At 33.1% G+C, this 19493-nt stretch overlaps 1 protein-coding gene across 1 annotated transcript in view; it reads right to left on the bottom strand.

Moving 5' to 3' along the window:
- The window catches only part of LOC138696340 (DNA polymerase alpha catalytic subunit-like), a 575659-nt gene that overhangs the window by 1121 nt on the left and 555045 nt on the right, over positions 1-19493 (bottom strand). The gene's annotated exons all lie outside the window — the stretch shown is intronic.

Genomic DNA, 19493 nt, shown 5'->3' with positions numbered 1-19493 from the left:
TATTACAGTAATGTTTAAAACATTGTACAGAAGGTACTAACAATGCCAGTGTTCAAAGTTAACGTGTTATTCTATATTATATTTACATTATTTCACTTCCAACGCATTTTTCAGATATCATAACCCCAATTGCTGATGAGGTATCCATGTTTATTTAGTGAACAAGTCATCAATCAAGCAAGCATTTTCATTGACTAGCTACTACGGACTTGATTGCTATGCACTATGTAGCTTTGGATCATAACTTTCTGACGTCACATCCGGCTATTTAGTCAACAATCTAGTTCACTTCAGCTGAAAATGTAGCTTTGAGACACGGCCTTAGTATATCTGATTGATCCCCCGTTTGGTCTCATTACCAGGTTGGGTTTTTCCGAGATTTTCCCCAACCATAAGGCAAATGTCAGGTAATATTTTAGAGAATTTTCGATCTCACCTCATATCACATCTCGCTAAAAAAAATTAAAAAAATTGTAAAATTGTAATTTGTAATCTTATAAAATGTTGACTTGTTCCACATCTTAAAGCTTCATTGCCAATGTAAGATCTATGGAATACAATGCAACAACCAGGTAACTTACAGCGGTGAACGCTTGAATGGATCCTTCGAAGAAACCCTGAAATTTTTCAAAGAAAAGGTAAGTTTAAAACACTGGAAATTAATTTTAATAAATACACTTACCATAACTCCATATTGGTGAACGCTCAGTCCCAAAGATGTCTTCCTTCTTGGTATGACCTTATTTTGTCCTTTAAACACAACACTGTTTACACAACAAATATTTGTTATATAATTTTTGCACAGCTGTAAAAACAGATTCACCTGCAAAATAATTTGTAACACCGAAAAATATAAAACACGAATCTGAAGAATCTAAATTTCAATCAATATCTGATAAAGTTAAGATAAGAAATTAGCTTTCATCCGCCATGTTATGATTCTCGAATATATTTTTGCGTATGGACTTCCTTTCCCCCCCCCCCAAGAAGCCCGATGATAGAACAGTTGAATATCATAAGACGAAATACAGATTTAGTTCCTCGTATGTAGCCTATATATAAATACGTGTTATTACTGTTGCTCCAATATAATGTTAATTGATTAAAAATATTTCATTACTGCTTTAAAAAGAAACAGAACGCTTCACAGCTACTAAAATACGTCACAGTTTACAATAACATAACATAAACAAGTGAACAACTAATAGCGTCAGTAGCGTTCATTTTTTGTGTGCTAAGCAGTCGTCGCTTATCTCGTGTTCGGAAGACATTTTAATCCGGTTTGAATGTGCGCCATATTGTGTGGAAACAGAAAATATTTCACGCGTACTGTGGATACGAATAGCTTCAGTTCGATAAAATTGTTAATTTTGTACGGGAGTTTTAATTCTCTGAATTTAAATTAAATGTATTTGACAACATATCGAAAGTGGTACGACATCATGTTGTCCAGTGTCGTGTGAATCTGTGTTTCGTTCTATTTTAGGGACACGCGTTTGAAATTTAGGTTTATGAAACTGAAATATTATATTACAAATAGATAATGTTAGTGTATTAAAACCTAGGCTTGTGCAAGAAAAGAAACTGACATCGAGCAAGTGTATTATTATTATTATTATTATTATTATTATTATTATTATTATTTAGTCTGTCCGATCCGAGGCTATTATTGTTTCTTTGAATCGCTCTAACCTTCGAGTGGGTGATCAGCCCGACTTGAAGTGGTTTTATTTGAGTTTTCCTTCTCGTCCTCAGTCTTCTGGTTGTGATAAAAGTATTGAAAATTGGTTTATAGCGCTATATTGGCAGTGATAAACGTATGCAGTATTCGTTCAGTGGCCGTTGGATACTCTACCTTGACCAATATTTCTTATTTAATTTTGGTCTGGATTTTATATCGCTTAACAGTATCAAGGATTTAACACTCGCGGTGCATAAACATGAAAGCGCTTATAGTAAGTATTCAATTGTCGTACAAGGACGGACGCGTGTTGTGCGTTCAGTGGTGGCCAAAGAAGCAGCGTTGGATCCGAAGCTGCACAAAAGGTAAGTTCTTAATGAGATTGTTGTTTCTGCTTGTTTTTCTTTCATTTATCGCTCCTCGTACCCGCGTGATCTAAGGCGCCATGCCTTCGACTAGAAATGCCGAATGACGTAACGATGTAATGGATCGGTGCCCACTTAACACCGTGATGAATATGGGGAGCTACAATGAGTAGCGAATTCCGGTTTCGTAACCCAAGTGTAACTGCTGAACAATCGTTCAGTCCTACTGAGGCACTTGAACTAGAGGTCAGCAGTACGTTGTTGGATCTTGGCCTTCCATCTGCTGTGACGCCACGTACCTATTTATTTCATTTCATTTTATAACATTTCATTTCATATTTTAATTGGACATTACCAATGATAGTCCTTTAACTTGTGCAAGAAAAGAAACCGACATCGAGCAATTGTATTATTATTATTATTATTATTATTATTATTATTATTATTATTATTATTATTAACACAATCGCAAAATGGCCGGAAGATACTGGTATGAAAATTAACGTCCCCAAAACTATTGTAGGCCTAATTAACTTTTCGAAAAAACTTCTTCACCAAAATTTTATTATTGTCTGAATAATGTTCTAATAAACAGAACGGATTGCGTAAAGTACGTAAAGAATACTCATGGACAGTCACACTGGTTACATAATATACAGAGAGTAACAAAAGTTTCTGGTACAGTGAAATTTCAGTTTTTTTTTTTTTTCAAATATTTGATGGTAAATATGATATTTTCAGCCAAAATAAAAATAAAGGATTGCATCACACCACAATCAAGTAGTACCAACTCCTACACCATAAAATTTGGTCACGGTTCCTGAGAAAATGGAAATGAACAAGAGAATAATTTTAACATACTGTTACAGAAACTTTTGTTACACTCTGTAGTATATAAATTAGTCGTGCAATAAGAAAGTTAGGAATAATATGGTCAAAACTTATTTTGTTTCTACGCCTGTTTCACTTTTAATACTATATTATACAGTCTATTAAAGCCATCGAAACTTGAATGTGCATCTGTAGATTTGTGCCTGATAACTCCGAGTATATACAGTAGCTATGAGCTAAAATGTGATTCATTGTCGAAGCTTATATGCTAGACGACATGAACTTAAATTTCTGTTCTTACGTAAGGTCCTTAAAGGTGAACTTGTAACTCTTTCATGAGTAATGTCAGCTTTCGTATTCCGATGAAAGATATCAGAGTTTAAAAACTTTTCTATATTAGAAATTCAAAATGTGTGCGTCCATCTGCATTAAAATGCCACCATGCATGGCTGCGAATTCGATTAATTCAATGGTGAGACTTGGTGTCCATGGCAACGTCATAAATCTTCAATCTTGCAAACAATATCTACTTATATTGTTGCTAGGTCTTCAATTGTTAAATTCATGTTATCGTGGTTTTCTCATATTTCTGAAGCTACAACAATAGGTTACTTTCATACGTACTTACTACGAAACATTTTTAACAATGCTGATTTATGTACTGTTCCTACAATAGGAATTTCATTGCAAGGAACTTTCCAGACATTGAGGAATCTTTTTTCATTCTGCAGATGTTATAAACCTGCGGATTTCGTAGTGTAAAAATTACGATTTATGTGCCAAGAATGTCTCAAAATACAGAAAAGTAATCATAACCAGTAAAATGACTGTCAACTGTTACTGACAGTTTACTGGTATGTAAGTAAAGCTTTGTGTTAATCTATGATGGGTTTGAGTCTGGGTAAGAAGACAAACAGAACGTGAATGGAAAGAAAATGAAAATTACACATGTCATAATAATAATAATAATAATAATAATAATAATAATAATAATAATAATAATAATAATAATAATATATTTATTTAGTTATATAATTATTTATTTATTTACGTATTTATTTATTTGTTTATTTATTTATTTATTTACTCATCTGTTTGTTTATAACTGGGATGTTACAGACTTACTATTTGGACCGATGGGTTGTTTACCAAAATTTATATGTAATATCCTTAAATCCTTTAAAATTCCTTTTTATGAGGTTCAGAAGATTGTGATGGAAATTCTGAAGGCCTGTCTTCAAATTCTGCACTATCATTTATATGTCATCACATAAATTTTTATTTTAATATACAAATGGAATAATTATTTTACTCGTTTCACTTCCCTTTATTTTTACATATTTGTAATTCCGTATCTCAATGGTCAACCTCACTTGAGGACGGATGATTTTAAATAAATTTTAGTATACATCTTGATTACACAACTTTTAACACTGTATCACTTCGGAATATGTATGATAATACTTTCCTGTGTTAAATTTTAACGACCAGTTCTGAAGATGACCCATAAATAGGTCGAAACATGTAAACAAGGTACGTTAAAATTTAACACAAGAAAGTCTTATCATACATATTCCGAAATTTTAATAGTTTATTTACATATTTAATTATTTGACCAATAAAAGTCCAGCACAGAGACACGAAGCAAAACAGTAATATTTTTTTTAAAATAATTTATTGATCGATCAGCGCTTTTAGCGCTATTCAGATCATTTCTAAATAAAATATAAATACAATACATGACACTGAATTGAGGGCAGCCTAGACTGGGCTCCTCAATGAACAAAAATAATTGTTAATAAATAATTATATACATAGGTTGGTGTGATGATAAATTTTGATTATAATATGAGGTCCATTGGAAGTCGGCTATTGATTCTCGTGGGAAATGTGGACTTCCTTCCGAGAGAGTAGTGGATGGCGCCTGGAACATTTTCTAGGTTGTTATAGAACTTCTTAGCTTGTGAATACTAAACTGATTGATTGTGTCAATACCAGTTTCTCTGTGTACGGACAAACCAAGGAGAATTGAGTGAAATTCGTAGGACTTTATTTTGAAAGGACTGGATGTGTTTAATTTCACTTATTGCAGCTCCTCCCCAGACAGGACAGGCATAAAGCAGTAGAGGTCATAATAGAGATGTGTAAAGTAGCATGCAATTTTGTAGCTTTAGAGATGATTTCTTGTTGAGGAGCGGATATAATTTAGTGAGTCTTGAGTAGGCCAATTTAAGTTTGTTGTTGATGTGATGTTTTCATGATAGATGGCGATGTGCTAAGTAATAAATTGAATAATAATAAAGAACAGTAGAAAAAGAAAGTCCACAATGATTAATTTATACAAAATAAAAACTTTAATAACAAATTATAATCTATGATATAAAAACAAAATTCTAATTGTTTGTTGATTATATAATAAAATATAAAAATTATGACGTCATTAAAGTAATAATGATAACAATCAGGCCTACTAAAGCAGTTATTCATTTATTTCATTACGAGTTATTTTATTATTTTATTAAACTATAGAATTTTCTTTCTCTGCTCAACCAGTGCACGCCAACAAGCAGGTCGCTCATCGATGTGGACATACCAGCTGGTCGCCAGACGCTGGCTCGTCTCCACACCCTGTCACAAAATGCGTGTTCGTTTCTATCTTTCAGTAATTTCTTTCTTTCGTCATTCCTTTTTTCCTTTTGTCTTTAAGTGAAGAGGTTGGTATTTTCTTTTTTAACTTTTGTTAATTGATGCATGTTTTTCATTTATTGTAAGTATAAAATATCATTGTTGCAAAAAATTCAAATTCGAGGTTGGTTAAAAAAACTTATTTGCGGTCCAAATTAAAAAAAGAAATACCAGGATGCAGTAATTCACTAAAATTTTTATATCTCGGCCATTTTGAAAGATACATTGAAAGAACGTTAAAATAAGACATATATACATATTCCACGCCTTCTCACGAGAAAAACGAAAAGTTAACATTGATATAATTTTAGTATAAATGTGATATACCATTTTAAAGAGGAAAAGTCAAAGATTTAATTGAAAAAAAAAAAAAAGAAATCCATCCAAAATTTGCATTTTTTTATAAGAATGAATGTTAAAATTAATACTTGGACACCCCTACTCAGAAAATCGAAAAATTAAAATGGGTAAAATTTGAGTAAAGTCATATGTGATATACCATTTTAAACAGGGAAACCGGAATATTATATTGATAAAAAAATAAACAATACAATTTTCATCCATAATCCAATTCCGCTTTCCTGAATTGCGAGATCTGTTGAAATATTAAAATTTACAACATTCATTAAATTTCCTACAGCCCAGCCTCATGGTCCAGTGGTCAGAGCTTCTAGCTGTAGTTCATGAGCTCCCGGGTTCGATTCCCGGTTAGAGCAGAGGAATGTTTCCTTAAAGGGAATTATTCCTTTGTTCTTCTATTATCTGGAATTTAGGTTAAGTTTAGATTTAAGACCCCTCTTGGCGCCACATAATCACGATCATCACATCATGTCATCGGGGCGCCCCAACCTCAGATGTGGGTTACATTTAAGCCACTGCCACGAGAGAAGACCAGAAATGTCATAAGACAACCTGGTGACATTAGATAAAAAAATCTATATATTGTATTGTCTATTTCTTACATTGCCTTGGTAACTGCAACCGCTGCTCTTCTGTTTCAGGTGATGCCAGACTCGCACCTTTGGTGAGTGCATTCACTTGTTTCAGAATTTCGTTTTGTTATTTGTAAGCGTTGTATTAGCATTTCAGTAGAATTATGAATGTACTGGATAGTTCAGTGGTAGGTATTTATTGTTGTTTTTCAGCTATGATTATAACTTTACGTTCAGAATATTTTATAATTTGCATTACTGCTAAGTTCTTCGAAGAATTTATTATAGGGATTATTTTTCACTGCGGGTTAGTAAACGAGAGATAGAAGTCATTACAGAAAATATTACGTACAAAATGGTAGTCTGTTGACGAATTGTTCATTCGGTTAAAAGTAATACCAATTAAAATTAAATTAAATCTCTAGTACGTTAGGCCGACTATGAGAGCATTTCACCTAATTTTTACAGTTCTGATCCAATTTCACAGCATTTTTTCACTAATCTTTAAATCGGTACTTATATGGAATTTGGTCAGCCTATTTTATGAGAACTTTTGTCTTCTCTTCAACGAAAGTATTTTGTACAGGGTGAGCCGTAAGCAATGTCATTAATTCTGGTGGATGATTCCTTTAGTAAAGAGCAACAAATAAAGTCAAATAGCATTTTGCTGTATTTTGAATAGTTTTCAACAAAATGTGCGTTTTGAAATTAATTAATTACGAGATCGTGCAACGCTGTGTAATCGGCAGGGAGTGCACATAAGGCTGTGTTGCTCTCAACAACTTCTTCATCTGGTTTGCCATGAACAGGGGAGTTGAAGTTCATTGCACGTACATTGTTTTTAAACTCGTAAGGAAGAAATACAGATGATATACTGTTCAATTTTTGTGTTTAAACTGTGTTAGAGAATTTTGTATGGAATAAATAAAAAAATTAAAGTTACGGGAAATTGTGATCAAGGTTTAGTTAAATTTAATAACCCTGTGCAGCAAAGCTTTAAAAATGACGTCACAGCAGTTGTGGAGGACATAAATGCTTATTAAATTGTATCTAATATAATACAATTTTAACACTTTTAACGTGTGACAGTGTAAATTTTATGTATCTAATATATTTTTCACGTCACATCTAAGTGTATTTTAAAACATTTATTTAATTCTCTATACCTTTACCATCTCCTTCCCTTAACAATTGTGTCCTGCAGATCTGATTTAACTGATCCAGCGACATCTGTCACTGATTGGTTATAAGTTCTAATTAGCTGAAAAAATGAAGATATTAAAATAGATTGAGATATTTTAAGATAGGTTGTGCAGTTCTTGAATTCATTGTCTGACCAGAACGATCGCACAACCCTGAATTCAAATCTAAGTTGCCGAGTTTCGCAGTCAGGCACTTCCCATGTAAAGATATTAATAAACTTTATTGTAATATATTACGTTCCCTTCCTACAGCTTGCCATTGTTACGTCACATTTCAGTGTCATGACCCATATGCGCAAGAGACCTAATAACAATATGTCACGACAATTACAATATTCTTATCTCAGCTGACACTCATAACATGTAATGTGAAAATATAAAATATCCCCAGTAGATTTTAACACGTTTGCGATCTCGTATCTAGCCATCATATCGATAGCAATTATTATCAATGCCTGCTGGCCTATGTTCACAAAGACGAAGGTTGATTAATTTTATCGTTGCCTATTGTTGCACGGCTCGTTTTGTAATGTGAAGGCGCGAGGGAAATTAGCGAGAAATATTGTGTGTACCGGCCAAACGTTCACTGCTGGGTTATTAATGACATTATCAACACCGCTATGATTGCAACATAGCATCATACTGCAAAACATCTGCAATTTCTCAAGTAGTAAATTAAATCAGAATTGTGGTCGGCGAAGATTGAAGATTTATAATGAAAGACTCTAGATACAGATCACATACAGTAGGTGTATTGCGCATGTGTTCAACTCAACAAACTGAATTATGAGGCAGATATTATATTCCATTTTATGGAATTTTATTCTAATTGTGCAAAATGAAAAGGTTTATTATTCTTCTCTCAAAAATGCTACAATTAATAATTATCTTTGTGATTGGGGTAATTTTCTCCTAAATGTCAGACGAAACCAAAGATAATTTTATGTAAAGGAACACTATGCATGTAACAATGATTGAAGGGCTCCTTGCAAAAAGGAGGTATCTCCATTTTTACGAAGTTGTCGGAAACGATGAAAGCATTCTAAAAAAATTAAAATTTTAACGGGCCTTCATTCCTTTTTCATAGTATGTTCTAGATATCCAGGAGTTTCATTTTATGACTCACTCATTTATTGAATTCAGCAATTTAGGAGGGTAAAATATAAACAAATAATGGAGCTGATCCCTTTTTGCAATAAAATTGTATATAATTAGCCACATTCTGTACTGAACACACATTGTATATTGCTCTGTTATCATACATTCATAAACTACACAACACACAGCAGATGTATATACAGGGTGATTCATGACGAGTTACCGCCACTTACGGAGCATATTGCCAAAGACACTTTGAGAAAAAATTGGCATATAAATATGGGTGCTATTCTAAATATTTTCAGAGTTACACTAATTTGAAGTTGTTAAAAATACCCTTTTTTCTTTAGTTTTAAGAGTAATATATAGAGAATGAAATGTTCAGAAGTATACTTTAATTCGCTAGTACTTTGAAGTTAAAAATGTGTTGTGAATTCCATAGTAGCTTTGTACAGAAATTTCTTTCAATTTTTAACTACAAATTTAAATTTTTCTTACGCATTTATCACAATAATTGTTACTTGTAAACTATTTAAGACTGTACATTAGGATGCAAAATCGAACTTAAAGAATCAAGTTGCTAGAAGTGGTATGATTTGAAACAATTCTCGTGATTAGTGTGTAAAAATAATGTAATTTTTAGTTAAAAATTGGAAAAGAACAAAAAAATCTGTACAAAGCAACTAAGGAATTTTTTAGCTTCAGAACACTAGCCATTTAAATCAATTACACTTCTGAATAATTCCCTCTCTACTTGTAACATTGTTTTACTCTTAAAACTAAATAATAAAGGCATTTTACTAACAACTTCAAGTTGGTGTAACTTTGAAAATGTTCAGAATAGGACTCATGTTTATATGACAGGTTCTGATCAAAATGTCTTCGGAAATAAGCTCCGTAAGTGGCGGTAACTCCTGTGTATACCGTAAATAATGTCATTAATTTCAGAGGGTTATTCTTTGAGGTATTTCAAACAAAACAGTTCAATACAATATTGCTTGTTTTTGCTTCCTTTCGAGATAAAAATTGTTTTATATGAAACATTACACAGCATGCTTTAGGAAAGTCATTGATTTAATCCCCAATATGCTCAGTCAATTTAAGAGTGTATTGTGATAATAAATGATTGAACGAATTTTAGTTTTGTCCTTTAAAAGTGCAGAAATTTGATGCGAACAAAATGTAACGTTTTAAAATTTCTTTACAGAACTAAGTGTTAGGGCCTATATTTGTTCGGCCAAAATTTCTGCACATTTAAAGGACAAAACTAAAATTCTTTCAATCATTTATTATCATAATACACTGCTTTGCTTCCTTTTGCAACACAGAGTTGGAGGCACTGAAACGGATAGGATTTCAGGTCAGACATTCCTGGCGCTGAATTCTAGCAACAAGCGAAAGGCACAGACTGGGCTGAAGATTTAATTGTGGAATTATAAATTGCGGACTGCAAGCTGAAACTGAAAGCTTTGCAAATAATTGAAAGGAGATCACCGCACAATTACTACGCAAATTCCAGACTCATGACTTGAAATTCTTTACCTTTTAAGTTCACTGTTTTTAACTGCTTCAAATTCCATTGTTCGTGCCACTATATAACTTTATCGACGTTGTCTGGCACGACATTATTTGTACCTGAAGTTTAAAACAGACGACAGTCGTATTGCGTAATGCGATGTGAACTGCGGGCTAATAGCGATCATGAAACTAAATTGAGTGCGACAAACGAAGTGTCGTCATGGTAACTAGCGACATGCACGAAAATCTAGAGACAAAAGAATGACAATCTTTCATTTGTTTTCGGTTTTTGATACGACTCTTACCATTTGTAAATCATGTCTTTCGAGAAGACAGCATCGTAAAATATGTCAGGCGGCAAGGAAATTATTATTTATTATCATAATTAAATTTGAGACCCAGGACGACCTGAGGAGCGCTGGTTTGATCAAGAATATTTATCTTGAGAAAGACAGAAACAAGCTCAATGGACCCTTAATCTGTAAAATTCATCATGATGAATAAATAAACAAAGAAATAAATAAAGGAATAAATACAGAAAATAATGAATTTATTAGTGATTGAGTGAATTAATGAATTAAATAATGAATGAATTAATTAAATAAAGAATGATTGAATGAATTAAAGAATTAATTAATGAATTAAAGAATAAATGAATGATTGAATGAATTAACCCATATATGCCTGAAATATTTGTTTGCAATTTTTGTGTATTTTTCAAATCTCATTTAATGCAGTATATAACTGAAGTATTTGTATGGTGTCGAAACATTCTAGTTGTAACTGGTTGAGCTGGAAACAGGTGTCCTTTTAAAAGGACAGTATGCATATGAGCTTACATTTTGAGGAATAATTGTATACCATGCTTACATGATAGGAAACAATGTAATTGTTGTAATTTACAATTATTATTATTATTATTATTATTATTATTATTATTATTATTATTAACAAATTATTACGTTATTTTATTATATTTTCTTTATTATTACTACTAATATTATTCTGAAGCATGATGCATTGTGGCTAAATTCGTTTTAACTCTGGAATGCTTTCGTCATTGAATAGTACCGTATTGCTATTAATACGTAAAAATACGTAATAGGAGAAAAGAGTGTTGAAGTTTCGAGGAGGAGGTTATATTGGGAGAGAAGTGACGATACATATAATGAAGCAATTGCTGTGGCAATGTCGAAAGACAGGTTTCAGTTCATTTTCTAAAATCTACATTGTTATGACAATGACAATTTAGATAGAAAATAAGACCTCTTCCAAAAATACTAAATGAAACTCATGTCCCTCCAGAATATCGCCAGTCCTCCACTTGACGTCCACACCTGTGGAGTAACGGTCAGCGCGTCTGGCTGGGAAACCAGGTGGCCCGGGTTCGAATCCCGGTCGGGGCAAGTTACCTGGTTGAGGTTTTTTCCGGGGTTTTCCCTCAACACAATACGAGTAAATGCTGGGTAACTTTCGGTGCTGGACCTCGGACTCATTTCACCGGCATTATCACCTTCATTTCATTCAGACGCTAAATAACCTAGATGTTGATACAGCGTCGTAAAATAACCAAATAAAAAATCCACTTGTAAACATATCTTGCTATGCAAATCTGGCTTTCAGGTATATCTCCCTGTGAAGCAGATTTGAATAATTTCAAAGGAAAAATTGTTCTGGGGCGGGTATCAATCCCTTTGGCTTAGCGCACCAACGCTATGCCGACCAGCTACCCAGCAACTACACCAGATACTGTCTCAACTTTTCCCTTCATATCCACACACCTCAGTGGGCTGACAAGACGCCAGAAACCCAATTTTGAGTGCACACGAACTCTGTGTAGCATTTGTAGGCTGCATTATAGTGATATGTCTGCATTTGAGATGAAATTTCGCCCGTAGCATAATTTTCAAACGTAGATAGCATTTTATGCAGGGAAAATCCACTAAAATTGGAAAAGCGAAACAATTAAAAAATATATGGGGATATGCCTACTGTCCTTTTAAAAGGACACATAAGTTTTCGTCATTGTCATGTCGCAATGAATAGATATTTCGAACGCATTGTGCTTTCACGTTATATTTATGTTTATTAGGAGTGATTTGATCTACAACAATTTGTAAAATAATTCCGAACTGTAAAAATATTTAACATTCTTATCTGATTTGCGTCTCGGATGCCATTGCTGAAATAAACGAACAATTCTCACGTCCACATCTCAAACTCAATGATGACCAGAACTCTCATTACCAGTCTTAACACACCTAGCAAGCCTCTAATTAAGACCAGCAATAGTGACACCCGTGAAAAATCAAATGCGTTGACTGTAGAGAGGGTAATTTGAAACACTGACAGATCGAATGAGTGAATTGCAGAATGAATTAATAATTTATTGAATAGATTAAAGAATGAATGAATAATTGCTTGAATGAATTGAAGAATGAATGAATTATCGATTGAATGAATTAAAGAATGAATTAATAATTGATTGTATGAATTAAATAATGAATGTATGATTGAATGAATTACGGAATGAATTAATTAATTATCAATTGAATGAATTAAATAATTAAAAATTGAAAAACATGTTCACCATTCCTTCCAGTGCATCCTTCAGTAGGCAGTTACTTCTCAGTCAGTAACCCAACCAATTCCTTTTCCTCTTCTTCCTTTCAGCATCATTCTTTCTTCATCCACTCTTTCTAACACAGCTCCATTTCTTATTCTGTCTGTCCATTTCACATGCTCCATTTTCTCCATATCCACATCTCAAATGCTTCTAGTCGTTTCTCTTCACTTTGTCTTAATGTCCATGTTTCTTTCCCATATAGTGCCACACTCCACACAAAGCACTTCACTAGTCTCTTCCTTAGTTTTTTCCAGAGGTCCGCAGAAGATGCTCCTTTTTCTATTAAAAGCTTCCTTGGCCATTGCTATCCTCCTTTTGACTTCCTGGCAGCAGCTCATGTTACTGCTTATAGTTCACCCTAAGCATTTGAAGCTGTCCACTTGTTCTACTGCCTCATTTAGAATTCGCACGTTTACCTTCTTTATTTCTCTTCCGATAACAATCGTCTTCGTCTTTTTTAAATTTATTTTCATCCCATATTGCTTACGGCTGTAAATATTTATCTCTATTAGCATATGATTTCTTATAAATAAATAAGTACATATATAAATAAATAAATAAACGAATAAATCAGTAAGTAGGTTAAACAATCAGATCACAAATAAGTAAATAAATTAATTAAAAAAAAATAAAAACATGAATAAAATTATTACACAAGTAAAAGTAATAAGAAACAAGTAAATAAATAGTAAAAATGTAAAAAATAAATACATAATAAAAATAAATAAATAAATGGGTAAATACTTTAATAATAAATATATAGATAAGTACTAAATAAGTAAATAACTAATTAATTAATAAACAAACAGTCTTCTGTTTCAACATTGCCATTCATTGACAACGGATGTTGCGTAACCATGGAAACACCGTCACCACGTTCTTTCAGGTTTCCTGTTTGTTGATTGACCTGGGTTAATCAACTGTCCACACAAGCTGCCCTGACTGAATCGCACCTTCTTCGCATACATATTGCACAGTCGTGGCGCCAGGGAATCAGTTAATATGATCGCACACTTTTCCATAATCTTGCTTGTTACTTCCGGCCCGCTGGTATAATGAATTCTGCCTGATTGCACTCCGTTGCAAGTAACGCGATTTTATAACTTATAAATTCAGTTTATCCCATATAAGTGGTTACTATAATATTCAGAATCTATACTATAAACTTGAAAGTGGTTTATCGCAATTTTTACAATTTTAAGGGGCCTGCTATTGAGTGTTGTTCAATTTTGGTAATTTTCTTCATTATTAAATAAGGTGCCGAAATATTAACCCTCTGATATTAATGAATTTTTACATTTTAACTTACATTTTAACTTAGCAGAAATAAGACATCTGCAACATCTGGAGTAAAGAAACTTTGCACACAAATTCATTACAGCCCATTTTCACGCGTGGATATTATTAAGAAAGCCGTGTATTTTTTTCAGACAATCAAGGTGAAAACTCAGTATTAATAATAATAATAATAATAATAATAATAATAGTAATAATAATAATAATAATAATAATAATCACAGCAAGTTTTATTAATGTATATTGAGCCGGAAAAATAAGTGCAACATTTAATTTTATCGAGCCTTATATCCGTTTTAAATTTTTTATGATACTTACTGACGATAGCTTTTACAGGACTCGCAGGTTCATTGCCGCCCTCACATAAGCCCGCCATCAGTCCCTATCCTGAGCAAGAATAATCCAGTCTCTACCATCATATCCCACCTCCCTCAAATCCATTTTAATATTATCCTCCCATCTACGTCTCGGCCTCCCCAAAGGTCTTCTTCACTCCATCCTCCCAACTAACACTGTATATGCATTTCTGGATACTCCCGTACGTGCTACATGTCCTGCCCATCTCAAACATCTGGATTTAATGTTCCTAATAATTATGTCAGGTGAAGAATACAATGCATGCAGTTCTGCGTTGTGTAACTTTCTCCATTCTCCTGTAACTTCATCTCTCTTAGCCTCAAATATTCTCCTAAACACCTTATTCTCAAACACCTTAATCTCTGTCCCTCTCTCAAAGTCACAGTCCAAGTTTCACAGACATGCAGAACAACCGGTTTTATAAATTCTAACTTTCAGATTTCTTGACTAGATGACAAAACCTTCCCAACGTAATAATAACAGGCATTCCATATTTATTCTGCATTTAATTTCCTCTCGATTGTCATTTTATATTTGTTTCTGCTGCTCCAAAATATTCGAATTGTTCCAAATTTTCAAATGGTAAATTTCCAGTATTTATATTTCCATTTCGTAATATGGTCTGTCACGAGACATAATCATATACTTTTTCTTTTCAGGATTTACTTCCAAACCTATCAGTTTACTTGCTTCAAGTAAAATTTCCGTGTTTTCCCTAATCGTTTGTGGGTTTTCTCCTAATATATTCACGTCATCCGCATAGACAAGCAGCTGATGTAACCCGTTCAATTCCAAACCCTGTCTGTTATCCTGGACTTTCCTAATGGCATACTCTAGAGCAAAGTTAAAAAGTAAAGGTGATAGTGCATCTCCCTGCTTTAGCCCGCAGTGAATTGGAAAAGCATCAGACAGCAACTCGCCTATACGGACTCTGCTGTAAGTTTGAATGATTGTGAGACACATTTTAATTAATCGAACTAGTTTCCTGGGAATACCAAATTCAATAAGAATATTATATAAAACTTCTCTCCTAACCGAGTCATATGCCTTTTTGAAATCTATGAATAACTGATGTATTGTACCCTTATACTCTCATTTCAAGAAAATACAATGAAAATATTGTAGAACGTACTAAAAGCTCAGTAACACGTGAGCTTAATCAGATTTCTTCAACTTTTTAACTGTTTGCGAGATGTACAAAGAATAAGGTATGTGAAAATTTTCAGCTGCTAATTTGAAGTTAACTTTTTTAATTGCGCATAATTTTGTGGAACGGAGATATGAATTTCCTTACTTCACAACAAGTCAGTTGTAATTTTTAATGTGTTATATCATGATTTTGTAGAATAGAATACACTCACGACTTCTTACATTCCTTTGCCTTCTTGCCAGGCATAATTAATGCCAGTAAATTAAAAGTTTTAAGTTGTTCTGTAAAACATATCAGACGTAGCTGCTGTTTCTCAGATTATTTTCCGGTGATGAACATAAGAACAGGCCGGCATTTCTATTCTGAAGCGTCCTCTAATTTCGCCGCACCTGGTTGTTGAATAACACTTCCTGTTGTCAGATTGCGCCTATTCACAGCTTTGCCCTCCTCTGTAATTCCCTCTTTCTTGTGTCTGTTTTAATTAATAAGCAAATCTCTTAATTGAAGCAACATACTTCAAGACGAACTGTGCCAGCAGCATCTGTGGGAGGTCTTCCCCAAGCACATACATATCTTATTACGTCATTCCTTAACACACATTTAATACACTTACCAGAATGATTTCCGTTCTCAATTTTTCTATAGACAAAATATGGGGTTATTGTTGGTAGGTTATGATTTGATGAAATGGCCGTTAATAGATGTAATGTAAAAAAAAACTTTGTTCAATTAGTTTTAAATAATCCTAGATCAAAGCTTGATCAGAATCACCTTAGAGTAAATCATAAAACAAAGAATTTGAGCTTGTAATGAATTTCGTAACCAAAGCAAGCAAATAAATGAATGAAAGTCGCAAACTATAGGTTATTTTTAACAGAACATTGATAAATAATTCGTCCACCACTGGTGACCGTGAAATGAGCGGGCCCGAGTTCAAATACCGGTTGGGACAATTTACGCGATTGAGGTTTTTTCCGGAGTTTTTCCTCAACTCAACAATAACAACTGCTGGACAACTTTCGGCGCTGTATCCTGGACTCATTATCACCTTCATCTTATTCAGACAGTAGAAAACCATAGCAGTTGATAAAGAGTCGTAAAATAAACCACAAAAATAAATAAACAATTCGTTATTAGTTTGTATATAATTATGTTATATAAAATTAAATTATAAACAAGTTAACTAGGTTTACTACTAACTGATATTGGCAGTAAAATATATGAAAACGTCGAGAAACGTGTCTAAATACAATGAAAATAAAATTTGAGTCACGAATTTACTTACAAGGAGAAACTTTTACTGTCTTTCGTTTCGAAAGTATTTTCTGTGAACTTCAGTTTAATGTGAGTAAAGTGAGAAGATTTGTCACTTATTTTTAACTTAAAGTTAAGACAAAATAATCTAAAGTTGTTATTTATACAACCAAAAGTTAGCAATGTAACTGAAGTTTAATTTGATTTCTTATTATTGTTTATACAACTGTCCCTGAATATATTATGATATTCGGACGTCATTTATTTTTCGAGTAATGATATGTTGCTGGTTGCTAAGCAACAAGTTGCGTGTGGAGCATTACAGGAAATAATATTGTAACTGATATTTTTCCCATATTAAAAGTAGTTTAGATTTGCTTTTCTTCATTTGTTTCCTTGGTAACGTAGGAATAGAAGGAATCCAGGCTTTACTCTTTATGTTGGGAACCTGGTAGATTATATTTTACAGTTTATTAAGGGAGTGTTAACTTCTCAGAAGACACTTCAGGGATATATTAATGTTAGGCTTACTCAATGTTGAGACAGAGGGCTAATTAAATGGCTAGATCATTGGAATTCTACATTGATAACTCGGGTTCGATTGCCGACAGTTCGAAATGGAATTTGATGTGGACAAAGACTGTGCTTTATTCTCCCTATCGGAATTGTATAATTGCTTTATTAATCACCATAATGCAATGTTATATGACGTACCAAGAGAAATGCTAAATCTGCGGCAAAATAACTATAGTTTCGACGCTTCAGTCCTGGATGGCAACGCTTGGGTAAATGACGTAGGACCAAGTACTCTTCATTGGGAAAATATATTTAACTAACTTCATGTTACTGCGGCTAAAGTAAGTGATTATTTCCTTACAGAGTTGTAGGTCTGTTCTTAACAGAAGACTACAGATCAAATGAAATTTTCTACACTTTTTAGATGCAGCTTTCATTTTTGGTACACGGATGTATCTTAGCAACCTAATAGAGTTGTCGAAATTTAATTTTCATCAAACACTTATTTTTTGCAAGTTATTTAATTTTTTAAAGGGGGGCAAATTTTCAAAAGCCTACATCCTATACAAATTTAATTAATCAGTCTGAATATGTTTATACGGTACTACTGCTGTGTTAGAAAGAGAACCATGCATTCATTTTTTAAATAATTCCAGATTACAGAGAAAAATTAATTTTTGAAGTAACCCAAACATTCTTTAAATGTATTTTGTTTATATCACTTGAACATATATGTTTTTATTTTCACTGTGAGAGAGTTATAAAAAATTCATGCACAGAACTGTTAAGTGTGATATACAGGGTGTTTCCGAGGTGGTGTTACAAACTTTTAGGGATGATGGCGAAAGACACATGTATCAATTTGAGATAAGGAACCATGGTCCGGAAATAACTGAGTCGAAAGTTATAAGCAAAAATAGTTGTGTGGAAATGAAATTGTAATTTCGCACCACGTGCCCTTCTTCCCTTAACTTTTGAAATAGTCGTGGAAAGATGGTATGGGCCGGATGCCTCCTACGTGGGTACTTGATCCGATGCAATCTGTGAGCTTGTCTACTGTTCCCATTGGCTGATCCGTATTCGAAAATCAGATCTGCTTATTCCGCTCTCGTGTACTCCTCCATTTCACTAGGACTGATCGACTGGACACTGCAACTTGTACACATACACTGCTGTCTGCAGACGTGCATATCAGGACCGACCATGTCCGTTACACATTACGCTATCTGCATTGCTTTAGTGTAGTTTCCCGTCCCCACCCCTCAGACAGCGCACTGAATGGAATACTGTAGATAAGCAGACAACGTAGACAACGTCAGATGAATACAGTATGTTTAAGATGTACAGATAAATACGCATAAATAAGGTGTACAGAGGAATAAAATTATTTCATTTCCACACAACTATTTTTGCTTGTAACTTTCGACTCGGTCATTTCCGGACCAGGGGTCCTTATCTCAAATTGATACATGTGTCCTTCGCCATCATCCCTCAAAGTTTGTAACATCACCTCGGAAAGACCCTGTATAGTGAATATAATAAAAGAAAATCAGCTCTTTAGCTACAAAATTTATAGGAACCATATTATTTTTTATTTGTATCTTTGTTTTCTTCTTTGTTCGTTTATTTTTTGCATGTTTGTTTATTTATTTTTCATTTATTTATTATTAACTTATTTATCATTTATTTATTTATTGTTTATGTATTTAGTATTAATTTATTTGATTATCCGTTTGTTTGATTTGTTGTATGTTTTTTGTTCGTTCGTCCTTTGTCTCTTTTAGGCCTATTTATTTGTTCGTTTTTTATTTATTTTTAATTACCTATTTATTTAGTCATTATTTTTATTTATTTATGTGCATGTATCTATTTCTTATTTATATATTTATTTATTATTGACTTTTTATTCCTTCATTCATGTCTTCATTTAATCACATATTTATTAATTTATAGCCTACACTTAGTTACTTGTTTACTGGTTC

This window comes from Periplaneta americana, chromosome 3 (assembly GCF_040183065.1).
Source record: "Periplaneta americana isolate PAMFEO1 chromosome 3, P.americana_PAMFEO1_priV1, whole genome shotgun sequence".
NCBI classification, from domain to species: domain Eukaryota; kingdom Metazoa; phylum Arthropoda; class Insecta; order Blattodea; family Blattidae; genus Periplaneta; species Periplaneta americana.
Note: the sequence above shows the minus strand (reverse complement) of the source record. Positions and strands in the feature narration are given on the sequence as shown.